Here is an 11,770-nt window from a genome sequence, read left to right as displayed (position 1 = left end):
CGAACAGAGATTAATATCAAACTAATATTCCGCTCTTCAAAGAGAATTATGATAATTGTTTATGATCCTCCATGATACAATTGCATTATGAATTGCCCCCACTAACTAACAAGTATATAATTATCTGACCAGTCTCAATTTCTTTCTCGCAAATGTCAACAGCCACAATAATTCCACTTGTAATACAAATTAAAATTCGTCAAATGTCCTTCAACAAACGTGACCAACCCCCAGAAAAAAGAATCAGACATCAATCTTTTCAATTTGCATTCGAGGCGAATGTCATTCGTTCCAGCAGTTGAAAAGAAAAAAAACAGACTTCATATGACGATCAAGGAAGAGTTCGAAACTTCCTCGCTCCTTTCTTCCCTTTTATTTTTTCTCCATTCTCCCAGAGGAAGTTCGCGCTGGTGGAAACGAAGTTTCGCGGTTTCCCGCCGCTTTCGACGAAATATTCGCGGTCGTAATCAGGTTCATTTGAACGCGGATGCATTTTAATGCCAGGGGCGAGGGGGATCGCGAGGGGAACTCGATTTGGAAAGTTGTCCCGCCCCTGGGCAAAAACTTAGGGCTCGTTAAGGGCTCTGGGCGCGCTCGCGTGACACTTATCACGGTCACGGTGAGCTCCTTCCAGGAGGGAGGCGGATTAACGGACAGGAAGGTCCACCGTCTTATTTCACTTAACTACTTTGCGAATTTTTGCTTCTTTTTGATCAGTCTCCTGATTCATTTGACAGCTCCAATTATTTTTTGTGGCTCGTCTTGATCGAATGAAATTGTCGATTATCGTTCACCAATTTCTCCTGCGAAATTTGAAACTACTTTTCATCAATTTTGCTTATAAAATTGAGAATTAATGTACGTCGATTTTATTCGAAGAATTAACAATTCTTTTCACTTAACTACTTTGCCAATTTTTGCTTTTTTTTGCTAGTCTTCTGATTCATTTGACAGCTTCAATTATTTTTTGTGGCTCGTCTTGATCGAATGAAATTGTCGATTATCGTTCACCAATTTCTCCTGCGAAATTTGAAACTACTTTTCATCAATTTTGCTTATAAAATTGAGAATTAATGTTCGTCGATTTTATTCGAAGAATTAAAAATTCTTTTGGTTCGAGTTGAATAAATGGGAAGGTGAATCATAGAGGCTAAGGTTAGACTGAGAATTTGATCAGAATATTTCCGTTTAACTAGGCAGACGATGGAATTTGTAATTTGATGAATATTTTCTAGAGGGAGTTTAGGCGTAGCGTTGAGACATTGAAATTTACTGCTGTTTGGAAGGTTTCAAGAACAATGAAGTTTCCATGAATCATGCGAATAGATTGGTTTATTGTTCCATCGCGAGGATAGAGTAGGGAGATTGTTACCCGCGAATTTTACTATTACGTAAAAGTGTTTTATCAATTTTGGCATTGACGAACAATTGTTAATCGTATTTAATTAATTTTGTTTTCCGTGATGTAACCACTCAGGTAATAAACCTCGAAATTGCGATTTAACGCAAATTTCTAAGTAAATTTGGAACTTTTATTGTGGTTTAAAATTAGGTAATTGATTAAATCGGACTCAGCAATAAATTGCGCCTGCGGTTCGTAAATAAGAAGTCACCAGTGAAAAGTCACAGAACACTGAAATCAAACGAGTAACGTCAAACGATAAATTGCAAAATTTCCAACATCCTCTTTAATTTCAACTTTTATTACGCCATCAAGTTCAAAATTAAATTATCGATGTCGAGGAAATTCTTGCTGGAGATTCATCATAAATTGTTAAAAACATAAAAAATATCCTTCAAACTGGAGAAAATCCTTCGCCTCTAATTTATTACAATAATATAATACTTTCTCTGTAACAAACAATTTTCACGACAAATCCTACCCATGCAGACGTGGCAAAATTATTCGTTGTACCATGAAAAAAATTGAATCGCGAACATATTCGACAGCGAGTTCGATCCAGCAGCCTATTGCAAATAGAAAACATTCCAATGGCCACCTGGCGGCGGTCGCAATTTAACGATTTCCGGTAGCGAGTTCGATACGCACATTGACGGCCGCGCGTTACGTGCGATGGACTCGAGGATGTAAAGCAGACGAGTCGTTACGACGAAATTACACAGCCTTTCATTCCCAGAGGAGAGTCCATTTTCACTTCCCAGTTCCCTTTGATTATTACTTTTACTTTCGGACGCTGGCTGATTACATCCGCCACTGTGCGATCCTCGTCCAATCGCTTCTGTATTTATCCTATAAATACTTGAATAACTTGAATTCCACTAAGTCTATCCTTCACGTGATATTTCAATTCAACTAAACTTCCTTCAATTTCAAAATCCAAATCCAAGTCACCAACTGGCCTGCATAAATATACCACCAATCCATAGAAACCAGAAAAGTGGTATCAACTGAAATACAAATCGAATTAAACAAGAACCCTTCAAGACACCAACGAAAAGAAAAGCAGTACCAAATTGCTTCCACTAAGTCTATCCTTCATACAATACTTCAATTCAACTAAACTTCTTTCAATTCCAAAATCCAAATCCAAGCTACCAACTGCCCTCCCCAACTATATTGCATCAATCCATAGAAACCGGAAAAGTGGTATCAACTGAAATACAAATCGAATTAACCAAAGAACACCCTCACGACGCCAACGAAAAGGAAAGCAGTACCAAATTGCTTCCACTGAAGCTGCTCGAATTCATAAACGAGCACCACAATGGCGGACTGAAGGCCACCCACGATCGCCAGGTTGAAAAGGCTGCAACGCGTTGCGTCCAACGTACATCGGAGCCTCGATGAATCGCGTGGACTGCATGCAGGCGGCGTACGCTCGCGACACGGGGCCGAGGTAACGACAAGCCATGGATTATTCGCGCGACACGTGTTGCCGACGTTTACCCGCGTCACGTTAAACATGTGCATCGGCGTCGTTCCGCGTAAGTGCGCGGCGAAGTGCGCGTACACGTGGTTTCGGCCGGGCGATCCTGTTGCGGGAATGATTTACATGCGGTCGAGCAGCGCCAGCTGGCTTCGCGCGCGCCGCCACAGGACCAGCGCTTATTCGCCCTCGCGCGCCAACGGTTCGCTGCCCCCGACTTTCTGCCCGTTAAAACCTGTCGCTTCGCTCGTTTCGTCCGTGTTTTTTCAACGAATGGCTGGTTGAAGGTCCTTGGTGGATCGAGAGATGGAATTGCACTGACTGGAAGAGGTTGAAGATAGTTTCAGGACGGGGAAGGATCAGCTTTCGTTTCGCAAAGGGAACTTTGGTTTTTCTACATTCATTGAAATATGGGTGGGGATTTTCAGGACGAGGAAAGGTCAGCTTTCGTTTCGCAAAGGGAAATTCGCCTATCCTTTTTCAGGACTCGTGGCTGGTTGAAATTCTTGGTGGATCGAGAGATGGAATTGCACTGACTGGAAGAGGTTGAAGATAGTTTCAGGACGAGGAAGGTCAGCTTTCGTCTCGCAGAGGGAAATTTGCCTATGCTTCTTCAAGAGTCATGGCTGGCTGAAGTTCTTGATGGATCGAGAGATGGAATTGCACTGACTGGAAGAGGTTGAAGATAGTTTCAGGACGAGGAAACGTCAGCTTTCGTTTTGCAAAGGGAAATTAGGCCTGTCCTTTTTCAGAACTCGTGGCTGGTTGAAATTCTTGGTGGATCGAGAGATGGAATTGCACTGACTGGAAGAGGTTGAAGATAGTTTCAGAACGAGAAAGATCAGCGAAGAGTGTTCTTTCGTTTCGCAAAGGGACATTGGTTTTTCTAGATTCATTGATTCTATTATTTTGGAAAATGGGTGGGGATTTTGGGTTTGTATGTATTGGGTAGCGATAAATAGAGCAGAGAGCTGTAGTAGCCAAACTTTCCGTTCTGTTGCACGGTGTATTAATTTCAGATTGAATTATGGGCTGTAGAGTAAACTGGTTCATATGCGCATGGTGATTGAACATATAGATACTGCTCTGTTTGTACAATTTTGTGTACCCGTGTCTATGCGCGGTGTGGATTATTAGATATATTTCGTTTGGCAAGGTAACGTTGGAATTAGTTTGTTCTATGGGAAATCACAATTCTACGGCTAATCTAGAAACCAAATGAGATATATAATAATCACAAAAATAAGGACACAATATTGACGCAAATTACTTTAGAGGAAGTTTGAAGATCACTTGGAAAAAATTTCCAAATTTTTCTTATCCTTCTTGCAATCACTGAACAACTCCGTCACACACTGCTAAGCAAACTTCACCTCCAGCTCGCGATTCTCTATCCGCAAAAACCCAATCAGCCTAAAACCCCGGAGCAACTCAAATAGAAAACGTAACAATGCCCCTCTGAAACTTTCCTGATCCCTTCGCGGGAGGCCTTCGTCGGCCTAACGCGGTAAATCACGGTGACTGGGCCCGAAAAGAGACGCACGACGCGAGCCAGACGCGGCTGGCCAACTTCGTCGCCGCGATTTCGTACCCGGGACTAATTGAATTCGATCGATAATACTCGCCTAATTGCAGCGTCGAGCCAAGAAAAGGGCGGGGAGGGGCACAGCGCGGAAAGTGGGGCTGAACTTTCCAGTTTATGGAACTGAATCTTAAGTGGCCGACCCTCCAATTTAAACTTGGGTTATCGTTCTGCCCTTGAAAGCGGGTTACGCGCGCGCCAACCTCCGAGTGACACCGCCGCCCGTGAATCACCACCCTCTGTTCCTTTCCGCGCCCTGTCGAACCGTGGCGGGAACTTCGACGCGGGATAAATCGACGGCGAGAATTTTTCTGACACCCTCTCGACGATCGTTCCTCGATAGATCAGGTATTCTGACACCTGGACGATTTTCCGTGTCTGATTTATTTATTGTAATTCGAACACGCGCTGGAAATTTGGATCTTCGTACTTAAATTTTTCTGACACTCTCTCGACGATCGTCCCTTGCTAGATTAAGTATTCTGCCACCTGGACGTTTTTCTGTGTCTGATGTATTTATTGTAATTCGAACACGTGGTGGAAATTTGGAGCTTTGTATTTGAGTCATTGGAGATGTCTAGATTTTTGGTACTTTTATTTTTAATTTGTATCGAATGTCAGTTTTGAAGGTGTAATTGGTTTTTATCGTTGATTAAGCATTTTGAAAGGAAGAGAGTGCATCGTTACAGGTTTTGTTTGATTATTGTGAGGGGTAAGATAATGGATTTTATTAATATGTATATAAATGTAGCAGTTTTTTTATCAATGTGCATTTGGCTTAAAATTTTGTGCTCCTTTTTCTGTTTCAGGTGAGTCAGTTAATTGGATAATTGGATTGGTTTCTCTGTTCGCGGAAACCGAGAGGAAGGTTCTCAAAATATCTGGACAACATCTGCAAGACATACTGTACGTAACTGGCTATTTAATTTTCTATTTCGCGAAGGAGTGTGTATTTTTAATCGAATCTTCCTTTCTCAAAGTAATAATCACATATATTTTGAAAAAAGTAAGTAGTAAAATCTAATAAGAAGCTAAATTCGATTACGCAAAGTGCACGAAAGAAAAAGAATTGTAAATATTTTTCAAACAACTTTCGACTCTTCATTATATCGCGAAAGGATTAAACAGTAATCTCAGATCTGTTATTTCTTTAAGAACGCAACCTTTGCAAAGGTTAAACAAACCTCGCGATCTCCGAAAAAAGAATCACTTCTCTTTCTCTCGACACTTTGTTTCTGTTTTACGAGTCAGCAACGATCGAATGTATAAAGGAGTGGCTTCGACTTGTGTACAAAAAAAAAAAAAAAAAACGAGAGGAGAGCGGTAAAGCTCTCATCCGCAGCGCGCGATTAACGTTGCTTTCTTTCCATCCGAATGCGTCGCGATGAAAGCTTGATCGATCCTCGACAAACGAACCCGGTTTCTTTTGATAAATTGTCAGGCGGCGCTAAAATAGCGTCGCGACGCGACGCCGTTCGAACGACTGGAAATCGAGCGTCGACTGCCAGGCTTCTTTCGAGCCAATAAATTACACCCTGTCTTCGGATGCGCGAGTAAAAAGAATAACTGAAATTTCTGTCGTTTTTTCGAAACTCGACGCGACGATCCGTCAAAAGCTGGCCACGACTGTAATATTTTTTAAACCACTGATTCGAGAGATTATTTATACCATCGAAGTGATAAAATTCTTTTTAACGTTCTTTATATAAGGAAGTTTAAAGAGTAACAGTAAATAGTCAATGCGTTTCAAGTATTTTTTTAACTGCTTAGCTAATTTGTTAAAAGTGTTGAGTTAATTTTAAAAGATTATGATTATAGATTAGAAATTCAGAATCATTCGCTAAATTAACGATAGAAGTAATTTTATAAACGTTGCCTGACTAATTACGGACGCAACTACTGTCACTCGCAAGTTGCATTTCTCAAGACTCTCACGTCTAAGCATTTACAATTTTCTTCGATATACTTAAACAGATGTTTAACCACTCGAAACACAAATCATGAAGACTAATTAAAACGATTATTGAATGGGTTCAAGTTCTCAGTGGATTAAAATTTCAATTCAGACACCACAGAGCGTTCAATCCAAATCCCTGTCTAGAAGGCGTTTAAAACACTTTCAGTGGCCCGTTTTAATCCGAACTTGCATGGAACGGCCAAACAAACTCGTTTCTGGAAACTTTTCCCAAACCAAAGTACCAACACGGATACCAGCACTCTCGAAAGCCTCTGCCCAACAAACGGGTGGAAACCCAATTCCCATCGGTCCCGTGAACTTGAATCTAAACCGAGCAGCGTATCAAAAACAAGAAAAAACGACAAAAAAAAAAAAAAAAGGCAGAGGGAGCGAAAAAAACAACGCTTAAACTGTCTCAAAGTCCGCTCCATTCACTGCCAGCGGAATTTTCATCCCCTACCAGAGCGTCGACCTTCCCAATTAGCCTTGTCAAAAACACACGTCGAACTACCCCGACGAGGCCAGCCCTCCCCTTTTGCCTCGCGTCGCCCTTCTGGTTCACGTGGCTGACAAGGAAAATGAAATTTCCTGGTAACGGGGGGAACGAGGGCCACGGAATGGCGTCGGTAAAATAACGATAACAATAAACTGCTAACAAGCAAATTTAGGGGCACGATGCGAGGAGAATAATGGCTGGAAAAATGGAGCAGTGTTTCTTCGAGGAAATCTCATTTCCAAGGTTCATTTAAAAACGCCAACGAAACACCTATTACGAAGCATTACAATTTTAATCAAATAATTAGTAACATGTTAATCGTGCAACACAGAAGAGGCGCACGATGAATCGCATTATTAGTTTAGTTACGCGCGCAAATGACACGCGGTTCAGCAAACAAAATACAAGCTCTTATTGGACCTCGACCACAAAAAATATCGACGAAGCATCTATTACAAAGCATTACAATTTTAATAAAATAATTAGTAACATGTTAATCGTGAAATACAGAAGAGGCGCGCGATGAAACGCATTACCAGTTTAGTTGCGCACGCAAATGACAGGGTTCAGCAAACAAAATGCATGCTCTTATTGGACCTCGACCTCAAACCTGCAATTAGTTGACCAGTAATCTCCAGTTAAGCGCAACGGTTTAATTGTCCGAATGGTCGCGCGAGAGATGTACAGGGCGGTGCTCGGTTGCATTCTGCACTCGAACTCAACAACTAAACCGTCGCCTGGCTGATAATTGCAATTCTAAAGAACCCAGCCCAACACTGTGCACTGCAACCATTCAGTGTACCCCAATACGTGCTCGAGTGCGCGTCAGATCCGCGAATTTCGCGGTGAACAAGTTACAGGGACGAGGATCCAATGACGATCGCAATGAAGAGCAGTGGCGCGGTTAACTGAGAAAGAATCCATTTCCTCTGCGAGAGACGCAGCTATGATGGACCAGGGAGTAATACAACTTCGCGTGGGACAGTTGACGAATACTGAGGCAATTTTATATCGCGTTTCTTTCTTTCTGCGACGATTTTCCGCCCTCCTCGAGTGGTCCGTGGAAGTTTATGGTCGCAGAGGTGGGACGAGGGGAGATGGTTGATCTTGAAATTGCTTCTCCGGTTTTTCTTCCTCGAGAGTTAATGGCGTGAAAGGAGAGAGGTTGCTAGGGCTTGTTAAGTGGAATTTGTGTCCTCGCGTGATGATTATTGCGGCTTGCGAATTAGGGATCCTTAATAGATGGTGAGAGATGAGGAGATCGTTTTTCTTCCTGTTCGTCGCGAAATTACAAATGGTTAGCGTTCGTGTAGGACGAAGGATGCTTACATAATGCAGATGCATGGTTAACATTAAATTCTCAAGCATCGATTGCATGTCTATTTTTATTGAGACACCTTCGATTCGTTTGATTTCGAATCAATAAATTCTTACTTCCTCTATGTCTGTCTCTGTAATTTTAGATCGATCAGTGTCAGTGGAAATTGTTAGAAAATGATACTCAACATGAAGTTTGAAATTCTTCAAATGAATTCGTGGAATTCATAAATTTAGTGTCAACTTGATTTACTTTGTTGCGTTTGTAAAGCATTTAATTAAATAGAAAATTGTAAGCAGAACGCGCGGGCAGAAAATTGTGCACCGGCCATTTCGAATTTAGAAAAATTGCATTTACACGATACTGGGGAGAAAAATAAATTATATCGCGCCAGCACTTCGTTGGTATCCAGATATTTCCAAAAAATTAACAAACCCCCGCGATCGTAAATTCACATAAATGTTTTTGGTATTTATTTGTTAGTCACGTGGCCCGTTTCGAAAGAAGGAACAAACAGCGAAGCGTTGTTCCTAAAAAAATAAATAAATCAGGCTGAATCTATAATTTACGTTTCGAGCGTTTCCTTTAGAAAATTTCTGCCTCGTTACTGGATTGTGATACGAGCGAAAAATAAAGGGTCGTGGGTTTCCAACGAATCGAAGAGGAGTCTCGTTCGATTCGCTCACGGTTCACAAGGGAGGAGGGGAAGGAATACAATGTGCAAGCAAAAAGTATTGTTTGGTAGAAAACACGGAAAACGATGAACCCTTGCGGCTTGAAAATAATAAATTTTCCCAACGAAGGTTAAATTCTTGGTGAATGGAGCGAAAGGGAGGAAGACGTATGTGCATTCCTAAAACCACCATTCGTAATCCAAACAGGCGGGTATTAATAGGCGGGAAAGAAAACAGTGAAAATTTTCAGCAACGCGTCTGACAATCGTCGAACAGCTGACACGCGGACGGAACAGAAATAACGTTTTTTTTGTGTCGCGAATTTCTTTCCCAGCGCCGACGATTACCCGTGACTAATTCTAAATTTGTTCGTTCCTCCTTCGTGTATTACAAAAAAAGAAGAAAGAAAAGAAACTGGAACAGAATGCAGAAGTAATATTAAATCAAAAGTTTCTCGAAACTCTGTCATTTCTTCTTCTTCGCATACGTTAATTTGAAAAAATTGTTCAAATAATTGAAATAATTGGCAACATTCTTCTTAATTATCAAATTATATTCATGCTTTTATAGAAAATTTTAATGTGCACGAAATGGCTGTAATATTCAGAAATATGCAAACATTCAAAAATAGAAATTACACGAGTAACATTTAAAATGAAAGATGATCGCGTCCCTTTAATTCTGTTAATTTAGATAAACCAGTTCGTTTATTTCGAATAGCCCGCCAACTGACGCAAAAACATTTTTCTCGCCACCGTGGTAAAAGAAATTCAAAAATCGTACCATATAATCCGTAAAAAACCAGTCGTACAATTTTTCCACTCACTGTCTCCCTGTCTCAGCCAGTCAATAGCCCGCTGTCGAATCTCGATCGTTCCGCGTCGTAAATACGAGCCATATGATCGCGGGCCGTCTGTGAATCATCGCCGCAGAAAATATCCTCGACTCGAAGGAACAGAACGACTGCACGTTTTCCACGTTCGCGAGAAAAGAGAAAAAAAGACACCATCCGCGCCACAACAGGGTGTCCTTGACCAGAACGCTCCTCGAGAGCATCCACCCCAACTCAACCACCCCTTACAGAATCCACCGCGAAACAACGAAACGAGGAAACACTGTGCAAATCTTCGATTCCCTCCGTTTTCTCGTTTACTCCTGGAAAGCACAAAGGTCGTTTTAACCACGTTAAAGCTGAGAGGGGCAGGTGAACAAAAAACTGCCACCTCCTGAGGGTACGCGACAAGACGGGGTCGTCACACGCGACACACATTCACTCTGCCCGTGGAGAGAGACGAGAGGAAAAAAGAATACACGAAACAGAATAGCGAAGGGGGTGGAAGGTACGAAAGGAGGAACGAGAGAGAGAGACGGAAGGGGAAAAAAGCGCACACGAGTGGACTGGCTCGAAGCAACAATGCCTTTTTCATCCTCCTTTTGCTTGCACCTCACTAACGACCGGGAGCACGCTGCCCAACCTTCTTGCTCACTTTTTTTGCCCGCCTCTTTCTACTATTTTTTTTTTTGTTTTATCCCCCCCGACTCGTTGCTCCCTCGTCGAGCGCGACTGCGACCCTACCGTCCTCTCCTCCTCCCACGGGCGTTCCCCCTTTTTGGGACCCTTGTTTTTTCTACACTGGTACACACAGGAAGGCAGGAAGCTTCTTCGCGCGACGTACCTCTCTCTCTTTCTCTTCTCGTTTTTTTCTGTTTTTTTTTTTAAGCTCTACTCCTCTTTTTCTTCTCGCTTTTTCTCACTGGCACACGCGACTCTATTTTGTCCAGTCCCTCCTCTGGGTACACGTTTCGAGGTTCGTTCTGAGGTTTCTCCTCTGAATCCTCCTCGTCTTCTCCGCTTTCTTCCTGGTCCTCCTGTCGCTGTTGCGTCTCGCGGCCACCGCCGTGCGGAATTCGAACCGGGGTTCGATTTGGCGGCACCCGGTTTGAGCTGGCCGGCATAACTGCGTTCGAGTAGAACACTCGCGCCCAGACTCGTGGCCTCTCGCCTCCGTCCCTCTCTCTCTCTCTCTCTCTCTCTCTCTCTCTCTCTCTCTCTTTCTCTAGCGAGCCTTCGAGCCTGCCGCTACCACCTCTCGAACCGTCCTCTTTGCCTCCTCCCTCTCTTTCGCACCCATTTTCGCGGTCCCACTTCGACTCGAACACCTCTGTCTCTGTCTTTGTTTGCTAGTGATGGGTTTGAGATTTGTTGAACTGGTTCACGCGAGAAATGGAGGTTCTCAGAGAATTTCGATGTCAATTCCAATTAGGATTATTCAAATTTGGGTTTTTTCATTTCAGAATAGGATTTTGGGTGAAGCTGCTTATCGGGGTGACAGTGGTTTGCTCCAATAGTGAATGAAGGACTCAGCTTTATTATTTATACTTTTACAGTTATGATATAGAGCGGATAATGTCTGTAAATATTACTTTCTGTGCCATAAATTCCGTGCAGAAGACTGTGGCGCGTGATGTTCTACTGTTCAAACAGCTTCCAACGAAAAGAAAGCGTGACATTACGCTAGTAACTTATACTCTTACATCCAGGACGAAAGACCTGGTACTCCCTCACTGTTTACCTGTAGCACTGCGTTGGATCATCCAAAACCAATGGTATCGCCTTTCCAGGGTAAAATCGCGAACTTCAATCTCGCATATACCAGAAATACCTTATCTTCCATAATTGAAATCGATTTAGAACAGAAAAGTGTCTCGACAGACCAAAGATTCGACCTTCCCCGTCACCAAAGCACCGAACGCAGCACCACCAACGAAACCGACACCTAAATCACCGGGAAACCCGCAAGAACGCTCGGTAGTCGCATTCCAAGTGATTCTAAACTGTCGGATCTAGGTCTCCG

The sequence above is a fragment of the Xylocopa sonorina genome, chromosome 12 (assembly GCF_050948175.1).
Source record: "Xylocopa sonorina isolate GNS202 chromosome 12, iyXylSono1_principal, whole genome shotgun sequence".
NCBI classification, from domain to species: domain Eukaryota; kingdom Metazoa; phylum Arthropoda; class Insecta; order Hymenoptera; family Apidae; genus Xylocopa; species Xylocopa sonorina.
Note: the sequence above shows the minus strand (reverse complement) of the source record.